This window comes from Bombina bombina, chromosome 4 (assembly GCF_027579735.1).
Source record: "Bombina bombina isolate aBomBom1 chromosome 4, aBomBom1.pri, whole genome shotgun sequence".
NCBI classification, from domain to species: domain Eukaryota; kingdom Metazoa; phylum Chordata; class Amphibia; order Anura; family Bombinatoridae; genus Bombina; species Bombina bombina.
The window spans coordinates 365,760,897-365,782,403 of record NC_069502.1 but is presented as its reverse complement, the minus strand read 5'-3'; the positions used below and the strand labels follow the sequence as shown (position 1 = coordinate 365,782,403).

General features: G+C 38.6%; 1 protein-coding gene across 5 annotated transcripts in view; it reads right to left on the bottom strand.

Annotated features, from left to right (window-relative positions):
* Positions 1 to 21,507, bottom strand: part of GPR160 (G protein-coupled receptor 160) — a 144,035-nt gene that overhangs the window by 9,526 nt on the left and 113,002 nt on the right. The window contains exon 2 of one of the 5 annotated variants that reach the window (XM_053710124.1): positions 275 to 363. The exons of 3 other annotated variants lie outside the window; for them this stretch is intronic. The gene's annotated coding sequence lies outside the window, so the exon portion shown is untranslated. Of the gene's footprint in view, positions 1 to 274; positions 1,068 to 21,507 lie in introns of those variants that run through there. One more of the 5 variants, XM_053710127.1, reaches the window with a different exon arrangement.

The following is a 21,507-nucleotide window of genomic DNA, read 5'->3' as shown; positions in this document are numbered from 1 at the left end:
TAAATAAATAAATTAAAAAAAAAAAAAAAAAAAAAGAGATTAAAGCTAAGGCTGGGTTATTATTGCAATGCCCCCCCAACAGTTACACACAGGATGACTACTATTATATTACTCTGTGGCCCCCAAGTGTTAAGCAGTTGTCAGTCACTGATTTAGACTACAGTTATATTAGCCTCTTTTTCTCTATACTAATTTCCCTACCCGGTCCATGTTCACATATTACATTTAAATGTAGTCTTTAAAAAAAAAAAAAGGAAAAGAAAAGACCATTTACCAGATCAGCTATGTGTTGTACCAGAGGTGAGCTGCTGCAGTAACAGGTTAACGGGGAAAGGTCGCCAGCTACCAAGGAGACTCAAACTCCTGTAATTAGCCGGAATAATTAAAAGCAAACAAAGTAGGTTATAAAAGTATTACAAATTACAATCATGTATACAAGGCAGAGTCCTGTATCTGTTAGTAATTGAAACAGACAAAAAGGAACAAAGCTTGAATATATATCAATATACTTGTTCTGTGAACAAAATATGTGGATAAACCAGTTTTAACTGTATGCCCCGAGGTTTACGTTTTAGATAACAAGGAAATAGTAAAATACTAACAGTAAAAGGGTGCACTCTAAATTACCTTGCAAGCCTCACCCTCTGCTGACACCTTCCTTAATGTTGTAAGATTAACTCAATGTATTAATAGTCAAGAAATAAATAAATTTATCAGGTGAGAATAAATTCAGTTGTTTTTTTACTGACACGGTGAGTCCACGGATCACCTAAATTACTGTTGGGAATATCACTCCTAACCAGCAGGAGGCGGCAAAAAGCATCACAGCAAAAGCTGTTAAATACCACTCCCCCTACCCACAATCCCCAGTCATTCGACCAAAGGGAAAGGAGAAAGGAAGTAATCTAAGGTGCAGAGGTGCCTGAAGTTTATAAAAAAGCAAACTGTCTGAAAAACAGTGCGGGCCGTGGACTCACCGTGTTAAGAAAGAAATGTATCAGGTAAGAATAAATTATGTTTTCTTTCTAATGACACGGTGAGTCCACGGATCATCTTAATTACTGTTGGGAACCAAAACCCAAGCTAGAGGACACGGATGATAAGGCAGGGGCAAGACAGTTAACCTAAACAAAAGGCACCACTGCTTGAAGAACCTGTTTCCCAAAAAAAGCCTCTGCTGAAGCAAAAGTATCAAATTTGTAAAATTTAGAAAAAGTATGCAAAGATGACCAAGTCGCAGCCTTGCAAAGCTGATCTACAGAAACTCAATTTTTGAAAGCCCAAGAAGATGAAACAGCCCTTGTGGAATGAGCCATGATTCTCTCAGGAAGCTGCTGCCCAGCAGTCTCATATGCCAAGCGAATAACACTCCTCAACCAACAAGAAAGAAGTAGCCGTAGCTTTCTTACACTTCCCAGAAAAAAACAAATAAAGCAGAAGTCTGGCAAAAATCCTTGGTCGTCTGCAAATAATATTTCAATGCACAAACCACATCCAGGTTGTGCAACACAACTTATGAGAAGAAGGATTAGGACACAAAGAAGGAACATCAATCTCTTTATTAATATTCTTATCAGAAACAACCTTGGGAATAAAACCCAAGGTAGTACGCAGAACTAAAAACTTATCAGAGTGAAAAATAAGAAAAGGCGATTCATACTCTAAGGCTGAAAGCTCCAAAACTCTTTGAGCCGAAGAAATAGCAACCAGAAACAAAACCTTCCAAGATACATCTTAATATCCAAAGAATGCATAGGTTTAAATGGAGCCTCTTGAAGGACTCTAAGTACCAAATTAAGACTCCAAGATGGAGTAGTAAACTTAAACACAGGCCTGACAAAAAGAATGAACATCTGGCACATCCGCCAGGCACTTGTGCAATAAAATAGATAAAGCAGAAATTTGACCCTTCAGGGTACTAGCAGATATACCTTTCTCCAAACCCTCCTGGAGAAAAGACAAAATCCTAACTCTACTCCACGAGTAGACTTTGGATTCACACCAATACAAATATTTACGCCAAATCTTATAATAAATCTTCCTAATCAAAGGCTTACAAGCCTGAATCATAGTCTCATTGACGGATTCAGAAAAACCACGTTTAGAAAGAATCATGCTTTCAATCTCCAAGCAATCAGCTTCAGAGAAACAAGATTTGGATGAAGGAAGGGACCCTGCAGAAGAAGGTCCTTCCTTAATGGAAGGCACCAAGGAGGAAGGGAAGACCTCTCCACCAGATCTGCAAACCAGATTCTGCGAGGCCACGCCAGAGCAATGAGAATCACCAATGCCCTTGTTTGACCGGAGCAATGACCAGAGGAAGAAGCGCAAACGGAGGGAACACATATGCCACTGATACCCCTGGTGAACATAAATCTTTTTAAGCAGAGCTTCCAACTTCTTATCCATAGGATCTCTAAAGGAATAGCTGCCCTCAATAGGAATAGTGGTCCTCTTGGTCAGAGTGGAAATTGCTCCCTCCACCTTAGGAACCATCTGCCAAGATTCCTTAATAGAATCAGCAATAGGAAACTTCTTCCTAAAAATTGGAGAAGGGGAAAAAGCAATCCCAGGCTTCTCCCATTCTCGTGCAATAATATCTGAAACATGATCTGGTATAGGAAAAACTTCTGAGGAAGGGACATCGAAAAACTTATTACGTTTACTAGATTTCTTAGGAATAACCATGACTGACGCCTCTGAGTCATCCAAGGTAGCCAAAACCTCCTTGAGTAACAAACGGAGGTGCTCTAGCTTAAACCTAAAAGGTAACAACCTCAGGTTCAGAAGAAGGATTTACACTCTCAGAATCCGAGATCTCACCCTCAGATGCTACTGAAGGATCTTCCTCCTCAGACTTATGAGAAGAAACACTAGACACAATTGCAACAGAATCAGAAACCGTATACTTCCTCTTGCACTTCCCCTGCAACATAGGAAAAGCAGACAAAGCCTCAGATACTGCCGAGGATATATGGGTAGCCATATCCTGCAGGGAAAAAACAACCTGAGACAAAACACAGGGCACTGCAGAAGATTGGGACGTATGAGGAGAAAGCCGAGGATTAGCCTGAACAGGAGACTCCTGAACAACATCCGCCCTAGACAATGAAGGCTCAGAATCAAAAAGTCTATCCTTGTAATGTAATGTTCTCTCAATACAAGAGGAACAAAAAGGGATAGTAGGCTCAACGTTAGTATTTAAACATAGAGAACAAGCAACAGCTTGCAGGGCCTCTTGGTCCATCTTATTCCAAAAGAAAAAACCTTAATCAATAAAAAAAAAATCTAAATCAGAATTTTAATTGGGAAAAAAAAAAAAAAAAAAAAAAAAACACGTTACTGTCCCTTTAAATTTTAAAAAGTTTTTTTTTTTTTTTTTTTTTTAAATCCTTAAATAAACTGCACAATAAATCTTGCAGCAACAATCTTTCACAAAATGAATGCAAAATGAGACAGATGTTAGTCCCTGAAATTCAGACAGAAACTTAAATATAAACAGAGCAGCAGCCCCACAAAAAAAAAAAAAATAGGCAACCTCCACTCCTCAGCAAGCTCCGCTGAGGTGCCTACCTGATCTCCTTGCTGCCGTAAACAAAGTCAGAAAATGATCCGGACCCCCATACAGCCTCACCGGAGAGAACGCTGAACCACCTCTGAGGAGCTATGCAACAGAGCTGCAACATCCAGGAACAGGAAACAGCTAAAATGGCGCCTTGCTATCTCAGATAAGCCCACCTATTGTGGGCATGACCTAACAAACCTCCCGGTAGCCATTAATACACAAACAAAAAACCATGTACACCAAAGTGAAAACATAATAAACTGAGCCAAACATTTCCAGCGCCTGCAAAACTGCCATACAATAAACCGTTAACCTAGAAGGCTGATTGTATATTTAGACAGAATTAACTGTCAAAGTGCCAAATTCTCCCATGTCAAAACAGGGGGGGGGGGAATAGGCATTTGGGTAGTTTCTGTTGTCATTATGATTTAAAAAGAGTAAACACAGTTGATTTATAATAAATGGCTTCAGCCAAACACTAACCATGAGTGAAAGACTTTTTTTGTGTTATCATTCATATTCTCTGAAAAAAGGCCAAGAAATCATAAATTCTGCCAGGGTATATAAACTTATGAGCACAACTATATAACACATATATGGTAAGATCTCAGCCAGAAGTAGAAGGCATCTGCTTTCATTGGGTAAGGGAGCGCTAATCGTGCTCCCTTTATATGATGGCAGATCGCCAATGCACACAGTGACACTAAACAAGTTTTTATTTTATTTATTTTTTATAAAGATGGCATCATCTAATATACATACACACACACACACACACACGGTGGATATAAAAAGTCTACACCCCCCTGTTAAAATGTCAGGTTTCTGTGATGTAAAAAAATGAGACAAAGAAATCATTTCAGAACTTTTTCCACCTTTAATGTGACCTATAAACTACACAACTCAATTGAAAAACAAACTGAAATCTTTAAGGTGAAGGGAAGTAAACAAAAAAAACCTAAAATAATGTGGTTGCATAAGTGTGCACACCCTCTTATAACTGGGGATGTAGCCGTGTTCAGAATTAAGCAATCACATTCAAAACCATGTTAAATAAGAGTGATCACACAGCTGCCATAATTTAAAGTGCCTCTGATTAACCCCAAATAAAGTTCCAAAAAAAGCGAAATTCTGAGCATTCAGGGGCAAAGTTCAAAGTATAAAAGCAGAAAAATCTTTATTAGAGTAAAGGTAAAAACGGCATGTTAATGCAGGTAGACAAGGACAGCAATCCTGACGCGTCTTGCGCCCCCTAGTGGCGCTTAGTCATAGGAAATAAAATAAAAATAAAGTTCAGCTGCTCTAGTAGGTCTTTCCTAACATTTTCTTAGTCGCGTCCTACACAATAGCCATGGTCCGCAGAGAGCTTCCAAAGCATCAGAGGGATCTCATTGTTAAAAGGTATCAGTCAGGAGAAGGGTACAAAAAGAATTTCCAAGGCATTAGATATACCATGGAACACAGTGAAGACAGTCATCATCAAGTGAAGAAAATATGGCACAACAATGACATTACCAAGAACTAGATGTCCCTCCAAAATTGATGAAAAGATGAGAAGAAAACTGGTCTGGAGTCTACCAAGAGGCCTGCAGCACCATTAAAGGAGCTGCAGGAATATCTTGCAAGTACTGGCTGTGTGGTACATGTGACAACAATCTCCCGTATTCTTCATATGTTTGGGCTTTGGGGTAGACGGCAAGATGGAAGCCTTTTCTTACGAAGAAAAACACCCAAGCCCAGCTAAATTTAGCAAAAACACATTTGAAGTCTCCCAAAAGCATGTGAGAAAAGGTGTTCTGGTATGATGAAACCAAGGTTGAACTTTTTGGCAACAATTCCAAAAGATATATGTTTGGCGCAAAAACAACACCATACCCACAGTGAAGCATGGTGGTGGCAGCATCATGCTTTGGGGCTGTTTTTCTTCAGCTAGAACTGGGGCCTTATTCAAAGTAGAGGGAATTATGAACAGTTCCAAATACCAGACAATATTGGCACAAAACCTTCAGGCTTCTGCTAGAAAGCTGAACATGAAGAGGAACTTCATCTTTTAGCATGACAACGACCCAAAACATACATCCAAATCAACAAAGGAATGGCTTCACCAGAAGATTACAGTTTTGGAATGGCCCAGCCAGAGCTGAATCCAATAGAAAATCTGTGGGGTGATCTGAAGAGGGCTGTGCACAGGAGATGCCCTTGCAATCTGACAGATTTAGAGTGTTTTTGCAAAGAAGAGTGGGCAAATCTTGCCAAATCAAGATGTGCCATGCTGAAAAACTCATACCCTAAAAGACTGAGTGCTGTAATAAAATCAAAAGGTGCTTCAATAAAGATGCTACCATACAGTGCTCCCCTGATTTTCAACAAAAGAACAAAGAAAAATTGATAATAGACGTAAATTAGAAAAGTTTAAAATGGCATGCTCTATCTGAATCATTAAAGACATTTTTTTTTTAAGATTCATATCCCTTTAAAAAAAATATAATACTATCCCTAAACTGCATACTGGCAGACTGTCTGCCAGTACCTAAGATGGGGGTGACCAGTGAGGGGGGGGGGGGAGGGATCAGGGGGGGTGGTAGGGTAATCTCTACACTTCAGCTAAAATTAACCTTACAGGCTACCTGATTAAAGTTTCAGAAGTGTGGTGCGCAGCTGCAATTAATGGCTTTTTAATTGCCAAAAGCAATGGCAAAGCCATAAATGTGTGCTGTTTATGAACAAAGGGAACCCAGGGAAGCTTTTACAACCATTTTTTTTTCATGACTGCAGCAGTGTGTAAATAATTTCAGTGAGATACCCAAAGTTTGTGTAAAAGTTAACTTTTTGTTATATTTTGGTGGCGAAACAGTGGCATGAAATATACCAGAATGGGCTTAGATCAACACCTTGGATTGTCCACACAAAAAAAATAAAAAAAATGGTTTTGAAAAGTAAATTTAAAAAAATAAAAATAAAAAATAGATTTCTGTTTATTAGCAAAAATGCTAATAAAATGTCTGTGGTACTTTGGGTGAGTTTTTTTTTCTAAAATTCCCAGTTCACCTAAAAATGTTCTCCCCTTTAAACTGTTCCCAATTATTCATTTTACCTGCTGGAGTGTTTTAAATTGTTTACAAGTAGCTCCTTTACTGCTATTTTGGCCTTTGAAATAGCTGATTTAGCCTGTGGTATCCCAACCTATACTGAAGTATGTTCTATTGAATAGCCTAAGTAAAGACAGCCATCAGAAGGGATTAAACTCTCAGTGGGGGGGGGGGAAGCAGCATAATAGTTAAAGGGCCACTAAACCCAAAATCTTTTTCTTTCATGATTCAGATAGAGAATAGAAATTTAAACAACATTAAAATTTACTTCCATTATTTATTTTGCTTATTTTTTTAGATATCCTTAGTTGAAGAAAAAGCAATGCACATGGTGAGCCAATCACACGAGGCTTCTATGTGCAGCAACCAATCAGCAGCTAGTGAGCATATCTAGATATGCTTTTCATCAAAGAATATCAAGAGAATAAAACAAATTAGATAATATAAGTAAATTAGAAAGATGTTTAAAATTGCTTTCTCTTTCTAAATCATAAAAGAAAAAATGTGAGTGGCATGTCCCTTTAAGTAATAAAATAATAATTTTCCATTGTTCTCTCTAAGTATTGAGCTTTGGTTTTCTAGACAAATATAAGATAAGGAAGCAAGCGTGTGTACATAAAATGATAACATAATGAGATCTGATATTACCTGAAGCTCAACCCATTGTAAAAGGCTGTGGTTAAAAGCACAAAACCAGCTACTTTATACACAAATAAACCTGAAAATGCAATTTCTCATAAATTTTATACTCTGCAGCTGGTATAACAAGTCATTGAAAATACATTCATATAAAAACAATTTTACAGTGTACTGTCCCTTTAAGGGGTTAACAGTGTAGAACACCCAAAAGGATACGTACAATATTGCTCTACAAATGATCATTCCCTATAGATTAGTAAATTATCAAAGCCTGTTTCATGCTTGCAAAAACCTATTAATAAATCGCAGGTGTAAACCTTTGGAAACAATTTACTTTAAGGAAACCTTTGATTCTGCTATGAAGTAAACCTTTTTATAGAAATAAAAAAAAGGACACTAATTTAACGCCCTTGGGACGTCACGGAACTATGTTATTTGGCGTCCTGCAGCCTCCTGCTTTAAAGTGATGGTAAACCTAAACTAATCAAGTGTCACATATTTAATCTTTGCCATAAAAAAAAAAAAAAAATTGTGTACCTTCTCTGTTTTTAATCCATCTGTTAAAGGGTTACATGAGTGCATAAAGTAATGCTTCTATTGCAATGTTTTTTGTTGTTTTTAAATGACAATTCTAGTGAACATCCAATCAGCATGTGTGTCATTTGACAATCTTGAAGTCTGGCTCCTTTAAAGCCCTTAGAAAGCCTATGTAGGGAGTGGATTTGACTGCTCTATACATCACAGCCTAGCCAAAAGAGTAAAAAGGAAATTTATGCTTACTTGATAAATTGGATTTCTTCTAAAATACGACGAGTCCACAGATTCATTCTTACTTGTGGGATATTATCCTCCTGCTAACAGGAAGTGGCAAAGAGCACCACAGCAGAGCTGTATATATAGCTCCTCCCTTCTCTCCACCCCCAGTCATTCAACCGAAGGTATAGGAAGAGAAAGGAAAAGCTAAAAGGTGCAGAGGTGACTGAAGTTTTGAAAATAAAATAAATTCTGTCTTAAAAAGACAGGTCGGGCCGTGTACTCGTCGTATCGTAGAAGAAAACAATTTATCCGGTAAGCATAAAATTTCCTTTTCTTCTACAAGATACGATGAGTCCACAGATTCATCCTTACTTGTGGGATACAATACCAAAGCAACAGGACACAGATGAACGGGAGGGACAAGACAGATACCTAAATGAAAGGCACCACTGCTTGAAGAACCTTTCTCCCAAAAATAGCCTCTGAAGAAGCAAAAGTATCAAATTTGGAAAAAGTATGAAGGGAGGACCAAGTCGCAGCCTTACAAATCTGTTCAACAGAAGCATCATTTTTAAAAGCCCATGTGGAAGCCACCGCTCTAGTAGAATGAGACGTAATTTTTTCAGGAGGCTGCTGTCCAGCAGTCTCGTATGCTAGACGGATGATGCTTTTCAGCCAAAAAGAAAGAGGTAGCCGTAGCTTTTTGACCCCTACGCTTTCCAGAATAAACAATTAATAGGGAAGATGTTTGACGGAAATCCTTGGTCGCTTGTAAGTAAAACTTCAAGGCACGAACCACATCCAAGTTATGTAACAGACGTTCCTTCTTAGACAAAGGATTAGGACACAAGGAAGGAACAACAATTTCCTGATTAATATTCTTATTTGAAACAACCTTAGGAAGGAATCCAGGTTTAGTACGCAAAACCACCTTATCAGAATGGAATATAAGATAAGGCGAATCACATTGTAACGCAGAAAGCTCAGAAACTCTTCGAGCAGAAGAGATAGCAACTAAAAACAAAACTTTCCAAGATAAAAGCTTATTATTATCTATGGAATGCATGGGTTCAAACGGAACCCCTTGAAGAACATTGAGAACTAAATTCAAACTCCATGGCGGAGCAATAGGTTTAAACACAGGCTTGATTCTGATTAAAGCCTGACAAAAAGACTGAACGTCTGGGACATCTGCCAGACGCTTGTGTAGTAAAATTGACAAAGCAGAAATTTGTCCCTTTAAGGAACTAGCTGATAATCCCTTTTGGAGAAAGGACAAAATCCTAGGAATCCTAACCCTACTCCATGAATAGCCCTTGGATTCGCACCAATAAAAGATATTTACGCCATATCTTATGGTAAATCTTTCTAGTGACAGGCTTTCGAGCTTGAATCAAAGTATCAATGACCGAATCCCCACTTAGATAAAATCAAGCGTTCAATCTCCAGGCAGTCAGCTGCAGAGAATTTAGATTTGGATGTTGGAATGGACCTTGAATTAGAAGGTCCCGTCTCAATGGAAGTTTCCACGGTGACAGAGAGGACATGTCCACTAGATCCGCATACCAAGTCCTGCGTGGCCATGCAGGCGCTATTAGAATTACCGAAGCTCTTTCCTGTTTGATTCTTGCAATCACCCGAGGCAGGAGAGGAAATTGTGGAAAAACATAAGTTGAACGACCAAGGTACTGCTAGAGCATCTATCAGTACAGCTTGGGGATCCCTTGACCTGGACCCGTAACGAGGAAGTTTGGCATTCTGACGAGATGCCATCAGATCCAATTCTGGTGTGCCCCATTGATGAATCAATAATGCAAACACCTCCGGATGGAGTTGCCACTCCCCCGGATGAAAAGTCTGACGACTCAGAAAATCCGCTTCCCAGTTCTCTACTCCTGGGATATATATTGCTGATAGATGGCAAGAGTGAGCCTCCGCCCATCGGATTATCTTTGAAACCTCTATCATCGCTAGAGAACTCCTTGTTCCCCCTTGATGATGGATATATGCTACAGTCGTGATATTGTCCGACTGGAATCTTATGAATTTGGCCAAAGCCAATTGAGGCCATGTCTGAAGCGCATTGAATATTGCTCTCAGTTCGAGAATATTGATTGGCAGAAGAGACTCCACTTGAGTCCAAACACCCTGAGCCTTCAGGGAATTCCAGACTGCACTCCAGCCCAAGAGACTGGCATCAGTCGTCACTATTACCCATGCTGGCCTGCAGAAGCACATTCCCTGGGACAGATGATCCTGTGACAACCACCAAAGAAGAGAGTCTTTGGTCTCTTGATCCAGATTTATCTGAGGAGATATATTTGCATAATCCCCATTCCACTGTCTGAGCATGCACAGCTGCAGTGGTCTGAGATGAAAGCGAGCAAACGGAACTATGTCCATTGCCACTACCATTAATCCAATGACCTCCATACACTGAGCCACTGAAGGCCGAGGAATGGACTGAAGTGCTCGGCAAGTATTTCGAATCTTTGATTTTCTGACCTCCGTCAGAAATATTTTCATCTCTACCAAGTCTATCAGAGTTCCCAAGAATGGAACTCGTTAGTGGAATGAGTGAACTCTTTCCTACATTCACTTTCCAACCGTGAGTTCTTAGAAATTCCAACGCAATGTCCGTGTGAGATTTGGTCAGATGATAAGTTGACGCATGGATCAAAATATCGTCCAGATAGGGTGCCACTACTATGCCCCGCGGTCTGAGAACCGCTAGAAGGGACCCTAGCACATTTGTGAAGATTCTGGGAGCTGTGGCCAACCCGAAAGGAAGGGCCACAAACTGATAATGTTCATCCAGAAAGGCAAACCTTAGAAACTGATGATGATCCTTGTGGAGAGGAATGTGAAGATACGCATCCCTCAGGTCCATGGTGGTCATATATTGACCCTCCCGGATCATTGGTAAAATTGTTCGTAAAGTCTCCATCTTGAACGATGGGACTCTGAGAAATTTGTTTAGACATTTGAGATCTAAAAATCGGTCTGAAAGTTCCATCTTTTTTGGGAACGACGAACAGATTTGAGTAAAACCCCTGTCCTAGTTTTGGAACTGGGCAAATTACTCCCATGGTATAGAGGTCTTTTACACAGCGTAAGAACGCCTCTCTTTTTGTCTGGTCTACAGACAAACATGAAATATGAAATCTCCCTCTTGGGAGCAAATCTTTGAATTCCAGCCGATATCCCTGGGTCACAATTTCCAATGCCCAAGGATCCTGAACATCCCTTGCCCAAGCCTGAGCAAAGAGAGAAAGTCTGCCCCCTACTAAATCCGGTCCCAGATCGGGGGCTGCCCCTTCATGCTGTCTTGGTAAAAGCAGTGGGCTTCTTAGCTTGTTTATTTTTATTCCAGGCCTGGTTAGGTCTCCAGACTGACTTGGATTGAGCAAAATTCCCTTCCTGCTTTGTGGAGGAAGATGAAGCAGAGGGTCCTCCTTTAAAGTTTCGAAAGGAACGAAAATTATTTTGTTTACCCCTCATCTTAACAGACTTATCCTGAGGCAGAGAATGACCTTTACCTCCATGTAATGTAAGAAATGATTTCCTTCAATTCAGGCCCGAATAGGGTCTTACCCTTAAAAGGAATAGCTAAAAGCTTAGATTTTGATGACATCAGCAGACCAAGATTTGAGCCATAACGCTCTAAGATGGCAAAACCTGCATTTTTCGCCGCTAATTTAGCCATTTGAAAAGCGGCATCAGTAATAAAAGAATTAGCTAGCTTGACAGCCTTAATTCTATCCAAAATGTCATCTAATGGGGTCTCAACCTTAAGAGACTCTTCTAGAGCATCAAACCAAAAAGCTGCTGCAGTAGTAACTGGAACAATGCAAGCTATAGGTTGTAAAAGAAACCCCTGATGAATAAATAATTTCTTTAGAAGACCCTCTAACTTTTTATCCATACGGTCTTTGAAAGCACAACTGTCTTCAATAGGTATAGTTGTACGCTTAGCCAGTGTAGAAATACCTCCCTCCACCTTAGGGACCGTTTGCCAAGAATCCCGAATGGTGTCAGATATGGGAAACATTTTCTTAAAATTAGGAGGGGTAGAGAACGGTATACCTGGTCTATCCCATTCCTTTGTAACAATATCCAAAATTATTTTGGGAACTGGAAAAACATCAGTGTAAGTAGGCACCTCTAGATATATGTCCATCTTTCACAATTTCTCTGGTAGTATCACAATAGGGTCACAATCATCCAGAGTCGCTAAAACCTTCCGAAGTAACAGGCGGAGGTGTTCAAGCCTAAATTTAAAGGACATCACGTCTGAATCTGTCTGGGGCAACACATTTCCTGAGTCTGAAAGTTCCCCCTCAGACAGCAATTCCCCGACCCCCAAATCAGAACACTGTGAGGGTACATCGGAAAAGGCCAATAAGGCCTCAGAGGGTTCAGTATTTACCTTAATACCTGGTCTACTGCGTTTACCCTGAAAAACTGGCAGTTTAGATAATACCTCTGTAAGGGTAGTAGACATAACTGCAGTCATATCTTGCAGAGTAAAAGAATTAGACGCACTAGAAGTACTTGGCGTCGCTTGAGTGGGCGTTAAAGGTTGTGACACTTGTGGAGAATTGGATGGCATATCCGGATTCTCTTCAGACTGAGAACCATCCTTAGACATACTTTTATCACCTAAAATATGTTCTTTACAGTGTAAGGCCCTTTCAGTACAAGAAGGACACAATGTAAGAGGGGGTTCCACAATGGCTTCTAAACACATAGAGCATTGACTTTCCTCAATGTCAGACATGTTGAACAGGCTAGTAATAACCACAAAGGTCGTGAAAACACTTTATTGAGTAAAACAAAACTTTTGAAAAACGAGTACTGCGCCTTTAGGAATAAAAAAAAAAAAAGCGCACAATTTTTCCAAAGCTGCTTGAAAATGATAACCAGCGTTTAATTTTAAGGTATTCCTATCCTATATTGCAGTCGGATATTGCACCACAAGCAAGGGCAAATTAAACCACCTAACTGATTAAGTTAACACAGAACCGTTAATAAAAACACTTAAACAAACCCCTGCACCTCGCCACAGCTCTGCCGTGGTGCCTACCTGCCCCCAGGGATCTGACAAACTGATCAATATCACTCCGGTAGACAATCACTCAGTTTGGGCCCAAACAAAGCTGAAGCTTGCTGTCCTTATTTGACAAACTATCTGTGCATCTGAGGCGCGAAAATTAGGCCCCGCCCATCATGTACAATGTACTCTCAGCCTAAAACAACTGAATGTAAAGCGGTGTAAAACTAGCCATGTGGTATAAACATTCATAAAATGTCTGATTAACGCCATGTGAACCCCCAAAGTACAACAACCAGCTATATAAAAGTTTTGCAATAAAAACAGTTAAGCTGCCCCAGTGTCTTAAACATGCTGCCATAATTTCTTGCTGCATTTAGCCCTGATAAAAAATAAATACACAGGATTTCAGTAATACCCTCTCTTATGTCTATAGGATTACTGCTTACCCCTTCCCTCTTTGGGAACCATGTCAGCCAGTTCTGATATATTACAGTCTCCTCAGAAATAAATGACTGAACATACCTCAATGCTTGAAGCATGAAAATGTTCCCCACACTGAAGATTTCTCTATCATTCCTCAGCCATTCTGTGGGAACCCACATGGATCTTAGTGACAACTGCTAAGATCATCAACCTCAGGGCAGAAATCTTCTTCCATATGCTGCCTGAGGAAAATAGTACTCACCGGTACCATTTAAAATAAAATAACTTCTTGATTGAAGAAACTAAAAACTATCATTTTAACACCTCTTTCACTTTACCTCTTCCTATTATTAGTATAGGCAAAGAGAATGACTGGGGGTGGAGAGATGGGAGGAGCTATATATATATATATATATATATATACAGCTCTGCTGTGGTGCTCTTTGCCACTTCCTGTTAGCAGGAGGATAATATCCCACAAGTAAGGATGAATCCGTGGACTCGTCGTATCTTGTAGAAGAAAATATATATATATATACACATACATATACATACACACACATACATACACATACATAAAAAAATAAAAAATTATGTGGTTTTACTTGCAAACTAATATATTTCATTGCAACTTTCTTATAGCCTGAAATTTACCATCACTTCAAAAGGATAATAGGACTGGGGGGTGCCAAACATCATAGACAGTCCCTAATGATCCCATCCTGGCCTTGAAATCAAGTAATAGCATCGACTATTGTGCAATTTAATAAGCAAGTGTTTACATTGGAACTTTGTTCCGATGTTAAACACTTGCACTGGGCATGAAGGGGTAATTTAAATATTATATAAACACAGTGTAAGATTCTCAACCACACAAGAGTTCTTCTGTCTTACAGGCAGATAAATATTCAAAACACCCTACACTTTTATGTATTCACATATACATCTACACAGAAGTATAGATATACACACACATAAGCTTTTTAATTTTTTGCTTTATCCCCCTCACCCAATCGGACGTATATATATACACCTTATGCGGTACTTTGCTTACCATACCGCACAGCGTATATATACACACACACACATCGTAACTTCAGGAAGCTCCAGCAGTTTCTGCTCTTAAGTTACACCCGAGAGCTGGAGTTCCTGAGCTCCAGGCATCTGCCAGCAAATGGAATCGGAGCACGATTGACAAAGGAAGATGCCAGATTGTTACACACAGTGACACAGAAAGTGTCATTGTGTGTAACAATCTGCTGGTGCCAGCGGGAGGGAATCTGGAAGGTGGGTGGACGGCTAAGCAGAGAAGGGAGGCGTCGGAAGTGGAATGGAGAAAATAAAAAATTGAGAGGGAGGGATGGGAACTTTAGGAGCTACACTACAGAAATAAATTTAGTTGTGGGGGACCACTACAGGAAAAAAAAAAAAAAAAAAAAAAAAAAAAAAAAAAAGGAGGATAGAGATGAGAGATGGAGAGATGATAGAGAGATAGATATACACACACACCCATATATATATATATATATATATATATATATATATATTTTAGAAACAAACTTAAGCAAAAGTCAATCCACTGCTCGAGGGCTCCAAGCCACAGTATCCTCTGTCACAGAATTTATTATTAAGGACGTTACACCGGGTATTACTGCATCACCAGCACCACCTTTTCCACTTAGGCCGGCAAACACTCAGGCTATAGGGACTGAATAAATCTTATGGACAGTATAACAGCGTCCTCACCTATACCACGTCCATTGCTTCTAGTCCGCCTTCGTTTGCCCAGTTGTGTATCGGCTGTATCCCTGCCTCCTCAGGGACGCCACCAACCGCGGCTCTGATCTCCAATCAGCTGTATCCCTTACTCCTCAGGGATGCCACCTAGAGCGGCTCCGATCTCCGTTCGCGGTGCGTGGTGTGCCTCCTTCCCGTGTCCTCCTGTGATGACGTCAGACGCTATGCGTATTCACTGACCGCGCACCTCCAAGAATGGCTCCAGCCGGAACGGGGGAATCAAACATCAAAGAAAGGAAATCCAGCGAACCATCTTGAAATCAAACTTCTTCTTTATTAGACATCAGGTACAAAAAATCCACACTTCAACATAAAATAGAAATAGCTTGTGTCTCCAGATTAAGCCGTAGCCGGTCTTGCGCGTTTCGGATTAGAAATGCCTTAATCATAGACCATCATGGTCTATGATTAAGGCATTTCTAATCCGAAACGCGCAAGACCGGCTACGGCTTAATCTGGAGACACAAGCTATTTCTATTTTATGTTGAAGTGTGGATTTTTTGTACCCGATGTCTAATAAAGAAGAAGTTTGATTTCAAGATGGTTCGCTGGATTTCCTTTCTTTGATAGATATATATATATATATATATTTATTTTTTTAAATGACAACAACAAAAAAAAAAAAAAAGGGTATGTTATAGATACTGGCAAACAGCTGCCAGTACCTAAGATAGCAGCACTAGTTAGAGGGGGGAGGAATACTACAGTGCTTAAAATATAAAAATTATTATTATTAATAAAAAAGCCTTACATTTTCATATTGGCAGACTGTCTGCCAGTACCTAAGATGGGGTGATCAGTGGGGGTGTGGAAGTGTAATCTCTACACTTCAGCTAAAATGAAACTTACAAGCTACTTGATTAACCCCTTCACTGCAGAAAATTTCAGAAGTGTGGTGCGCAGCTGCAATTAACGTTTTTTTAATTACCAAAAACAATGGCAGATGCAGATAGATACATACATACATTATATATATATATATATATATATATATATATATATATATATATATATATATATATATATATATATATATATATATATATATATATATATATATATATATATATATATATATACATACACACACACACACATATACACATATACACCCCTGCTATTTCTCAACAAAGGGGATCACACAGAGAAGCTTTTACAACCATTTGTGCCATGATTGCACAAGCAGTATGTAAATAATTTCGGTGAGAAACTCAGTTTGTGAAAAAGTTAAGTTTTTTTTTTATATGATCGCATTTGGCAGGGAAATGGTGGCATGAAATATACCAAAATTGGCCTAGATAAATACCTGGTGGCTACATTTAAATTACAAAGTTGATTAAGATTGTATACTCTATCTGAATAATTAAAGAAAAAAAATCTGGGTTTAGTATCAATTTAAAACAAATACAGGTATACCTCACTTTACAGCGCTTCGCTAATACAGCGCTTTGTGGAGCTGAAGTTCAACCTCCAAGGATTTTAAAACAGTGCTGTAATCTTCGTGAGATTGCAAGAAACGTGACTGGCACCATTTTATTATGCTTAGTTCACTCTGTTTACAGCATTACAGTGCAATCTGTGTCTCAGTGCTATACTCTGGCAAATTCTACTACAGTGATTGTAACTATTTTACAGGTACAGTATTTATTGAATACTGTGCTGTGCGAGTGTTAAACTAAACTTAGCACTATTGCACACCTAATATAAGTTAGTTAAAACATGTTTTTAAGTTTTTAAACACACTGGCAAGTGAAAAGAAAGCTAAAACTGCCTTGTTTCACTTTAAGGCGGTTTTCACTTTGCAGCGGGGCTCCGGTCCCTAACCCGCTGTATGAGCGGGGTATACCTGTATATAGTTTTGACAGATAAATTTAAAAAAAAAATCAAGTCTCTATTTCTGTTTAAATGGAGTGATAGCAAAAATGCTAAAAAGTCTCTGGTATTTTGGGCAAGGTTTTCTCCGAAAGTCCCAGTAGTGAAGGGGTTAAGCAGTGGTAACAATATCAGTTAATCAAATGCAGTTGGTCTGCTTAAAAAGGCTTCAAAGTTGAAAAAGAAAATGTGCTGTGTCATATACAAGTACATTAATAATGCTGTTTTTAACCCCTGCATAGTTAGTCACTCCAGAGCAGCAATGCACTAATGGGACCTAGCTGGACACATCTGGCAAGCAAACAGGCATATGTGCATAGCCACCAATCCCCAGCTCACTCATGGAAGTACATTGTTCTTAGTGTGAGATAGAGATAGATAGATAGATAGATAGATAGATAGATAGATAGATAGATAGATAGATAGATAGATAGATATACACACATACACATTGAGTAATGACCAGCTCAGACAGGGAATTAGCCTGTTAGGGGGGCTTGCGGGAAGCTGCATCAGAGCAAAAAAATAAATTAAAGAATGCTGGAGTACCCCTTTTTTTACTTTTTAAACTACTCACAGTATCTAGTTTAATCTGCAGCATTTCTTGACAACAACAAACTAAAAAAAAGGAGTGTTTATGGCATGGTTTGTCACCCCCACGCCAGGGGATACAGGATGCTCAGAATATCTGCCCCAAAAATGTTTTTAACAAAAGCTAAAAATATTTCAGCAATGGCTTTTACTGTGCACACAAGGACCACCTGTCTATAGGCAGAACGCACCAGCATTGTCAGACTGCTCAGGAAGGTAGTGATGGGAACTGAGCTGCCATCGACAACATCTGTGCCAACACAATATCCATCATTATTAATTCTGGTATTTGCTGCATACAGACACACATGTTCCCACACTGGATGCTTTATACTTAAATGGGCAGGAAAGTCAAAATTAAACTTCCAGATAAAGATTGCAAATTTAAAAGACTTTTCAATGTACTTCTATTACCCCGAGCGGAACTACTATTGGTGCAGCCAGTCTATACATAGCTGTGTGCAGAATGTGTACAATAAGGGGAGCCTTTTAAAAGTGCAGGTTGCAGATCTATCTGCTCAAAATCATTACAGAGAACTCCATGTATATTACTACTATTGCTAACCACTGAGGTACCTTAGGAGGACCCATAAAATATGCACCAGAGCCCTCTGTTGAGTAGGTCCACTACTGTCTATTATCAAATGTACTTTAGTTTTGAATATATTTGTTCAAAAACCATGTAGGCTCAGGAGAAGCAATGCACTACTTAGCTGGTAATTAATGGCTACACAGATATGCCTTTTGTCATTGGCTCATCATATTTGTTTTGCTGGGTCCAGTCAGGGTACTGCTGCTCTGGAGCTGAATTTAAAAGCATGACACCCAAGTTTATTTCATTATTCAGATAGAGCGTACAAATTAAAAAAAAAAAAAAAAAAAAAAATAATAAAAAAAAAAAAAATTCCAATTAACTTATTCTGTAGGTGTCCTTTGTTTAAACAGCAGGAATGCACTACTAGGAGTTAGATGAACCCTTCAGGTTAAGCCAGTGACAAGACGTATATGTGAAGCCACCAATCAGCAGCTAGCTCCCAGTATGCATTGCTGCTCCTAAGCCTACCTAGGTAGGATTTTAAACAAAGGACATCAAGAGAACAAAGCAAATTAAATAATAGAAGTAAATTGGGAAGTTGTTTAAAATTGTATGCTCTGTCTGATCTGAGTAAGGAAAGTTTAAGCTTGACTTTACTGTCACATTAATTAAGTGTTTAACCCACTGGCAAAGGTTTAACACAGTTATATGCAAGCTACATTGCAATAATACAATTATCTAATGCATTATTCCTTTTTCATTTTGCACTTTTATGTCCCTTTAAATCAAAATTAGCATTGCACACATATTGCATACTGCAGTATTCATTTCTATTGACTGATAAGAACTGCCATAGCTGTATTGGAAATGACAAACCTTGATCAGTATGACAAATAAACAGGTTATTCACTTAAAGTGATGGTAAACTTATTCCCCCTTTATAAAAAAACAGATCTGGAAAATTAGTGATATTTTAGATGGAGTTTAATTCAAACCTTTAGCTCACAGAAAAATTGTCTTTGAAGTGGCTGGCAGAGAGCGAGGTATTTTAATTCCATATCTATATTAAAAAGTAAGTGATATTGCAACTTCATTACAACTGAAGAATTAATCTACATCTAAAATATCACTAACATACTAGAGCTGTTTTTATAAAGGGGAGAGTTTACCATAACTTTAAAAAAGGGACATTAAACTAAAAATGTATTCTTTCATGATTCAGATAAAGAATAATATTTTAAACAACTTTCTAATTTATTTCTATTATCTAATTTGCTTCATTATCTTGATAGTCTTTCCTGAAAAGCATATCTAGATAGGCTCAGTAGCTTCTGACTGGTGGCTGCACATATTTGACTCATGTGATTGGCTCACCCATGTGCATTGCTATTTCTTTAACAAAGGATATCTAAAGAATAAAGCCAATTAGAACATAGAAGTAAATTGGAATGCTGTTTAAAATTGTATTCTCTGTCTGTATCATGAAATATTTTTTTGGGGTTTAATGTCCCTTTAAGAACATTCTTAAAAGGACAGGAAATCCCAACATTTTCTTTAATGATTTGGATAGAACATACAATTTTAATCAACTTTCCAATTTACTTCTACTATTAAATGTACTTCATTCTCTTGTTATCCTTTGCTGAAGGAACAGCATTGCACTAATGGCAGCTGTCTGAACACATCTAGTTAGCCAATCACAAGAGACAAATATGTGCAGGCACCAATCAGCAGCTAGCTCCCACTAGTGTAGGATTTGTGTGCATTCTTTTTCCAAAAAGTGATAAGAAAACGTAGCATATTTGAAAATAGAAGTGAATTTAAGTGTCTTAAAAATGACATGATCTAACTCAGGGGTGTCCAAACTTTGCTCTCCAGAGGTTTTGGAACTACATTTCCCATGATGCTCAGCTAGATAAAATACTGGCTGAGCATCATCGGAAATGTAGTTCCAAAACCTCTGGAGAGCAAAGTTTGGACACCCCTGATCTAACTGAATCAAGGAAGTATAATTTTGACTTTCCTATCCCTTTAACAAACAATAAATAGAAAAGGCAGTCAATTGCATTGGTCAATTATATACAATGTATCTAAATATGATGATATGAAGGTTTTTATCAATCTGAATTATGCCAAAAATTGAGTTCAGGGTTGTAATTTCATGGTTCTTTGCAAGATCCTGGAAGGAAAAAAAAAATGTTTCCAGTTATACTCGTTTGCTTTCTGCATGTGTCAAACACTAATATAATATTTACTATATATAAGCTTTAGACTGCTTTTATATGTATGAGCTGTGCACGTTTTAGCATTTCATTTAAAGGGACAGTCTACTTGAAAATTGTTATTGTTTAAAAAGCTAGATAATCCCTTAAAATTACCCATTCCCCAGTTTTGCATAACCAACTGTGATAGTAATACACATATTACCTCTGTGATTACCTTGTATCTAAGCCTCTGCAGACTGCCCTCTTGTCTCAGTGCTTTTGACAGGCATGCAGTTAAGCCAATCAGCACTTATTCCTAAATAACTCCATGGGAGTAAACACAATGTTATCTATGACACATTAACTAGCACTGTCTGTCAAAATGCACTAAGATAAGAGGCGGTTTTCAACAGTTTAGAAATTAGTTTGAGTCTACCTAGGTTTAGATTTCAAAAAAGAATACCAAGAGAACAAAGCAAATTTGATGATAACATTAATATGGAAAGTTGTTTAACCCTTTCGTGACAGGGTTAAAGTGCCTACATCAGAACACCTGTTCCGATGTAGACAAATTGAAACTACGCGATCGTGCATACGATCGCGAGATTTCAATTATTGGATCGCATCTGGGGGGCGTCCCTACAACCCTAGGAACGCCCTCCAGACCGCGATCAAGTGCTTGAAGCACAGAAGGCTACAGGACAGCTGTTTGTTATGACGTTCTATTCCGTCATAACGGCTTTAAAGCCCAGTGTAAATATGACGGAATAGAACGGCAGAACGGCGTTAAAGGGTTAAAATTGCATGCCCTATCTGAATCATTAAAGTTTAATTTTGACAAGACTGTCCCTTTAACGTTTGACAGTGGAATTTTTAGGTGTTAGCTGCATTTGAAAAATATCTGGAAGTAAAAACATGCATTGTTAAAACAAAAATCCCTAGTTATAAACTTGTGCATTACAAGGAAGTGTGTCACATTT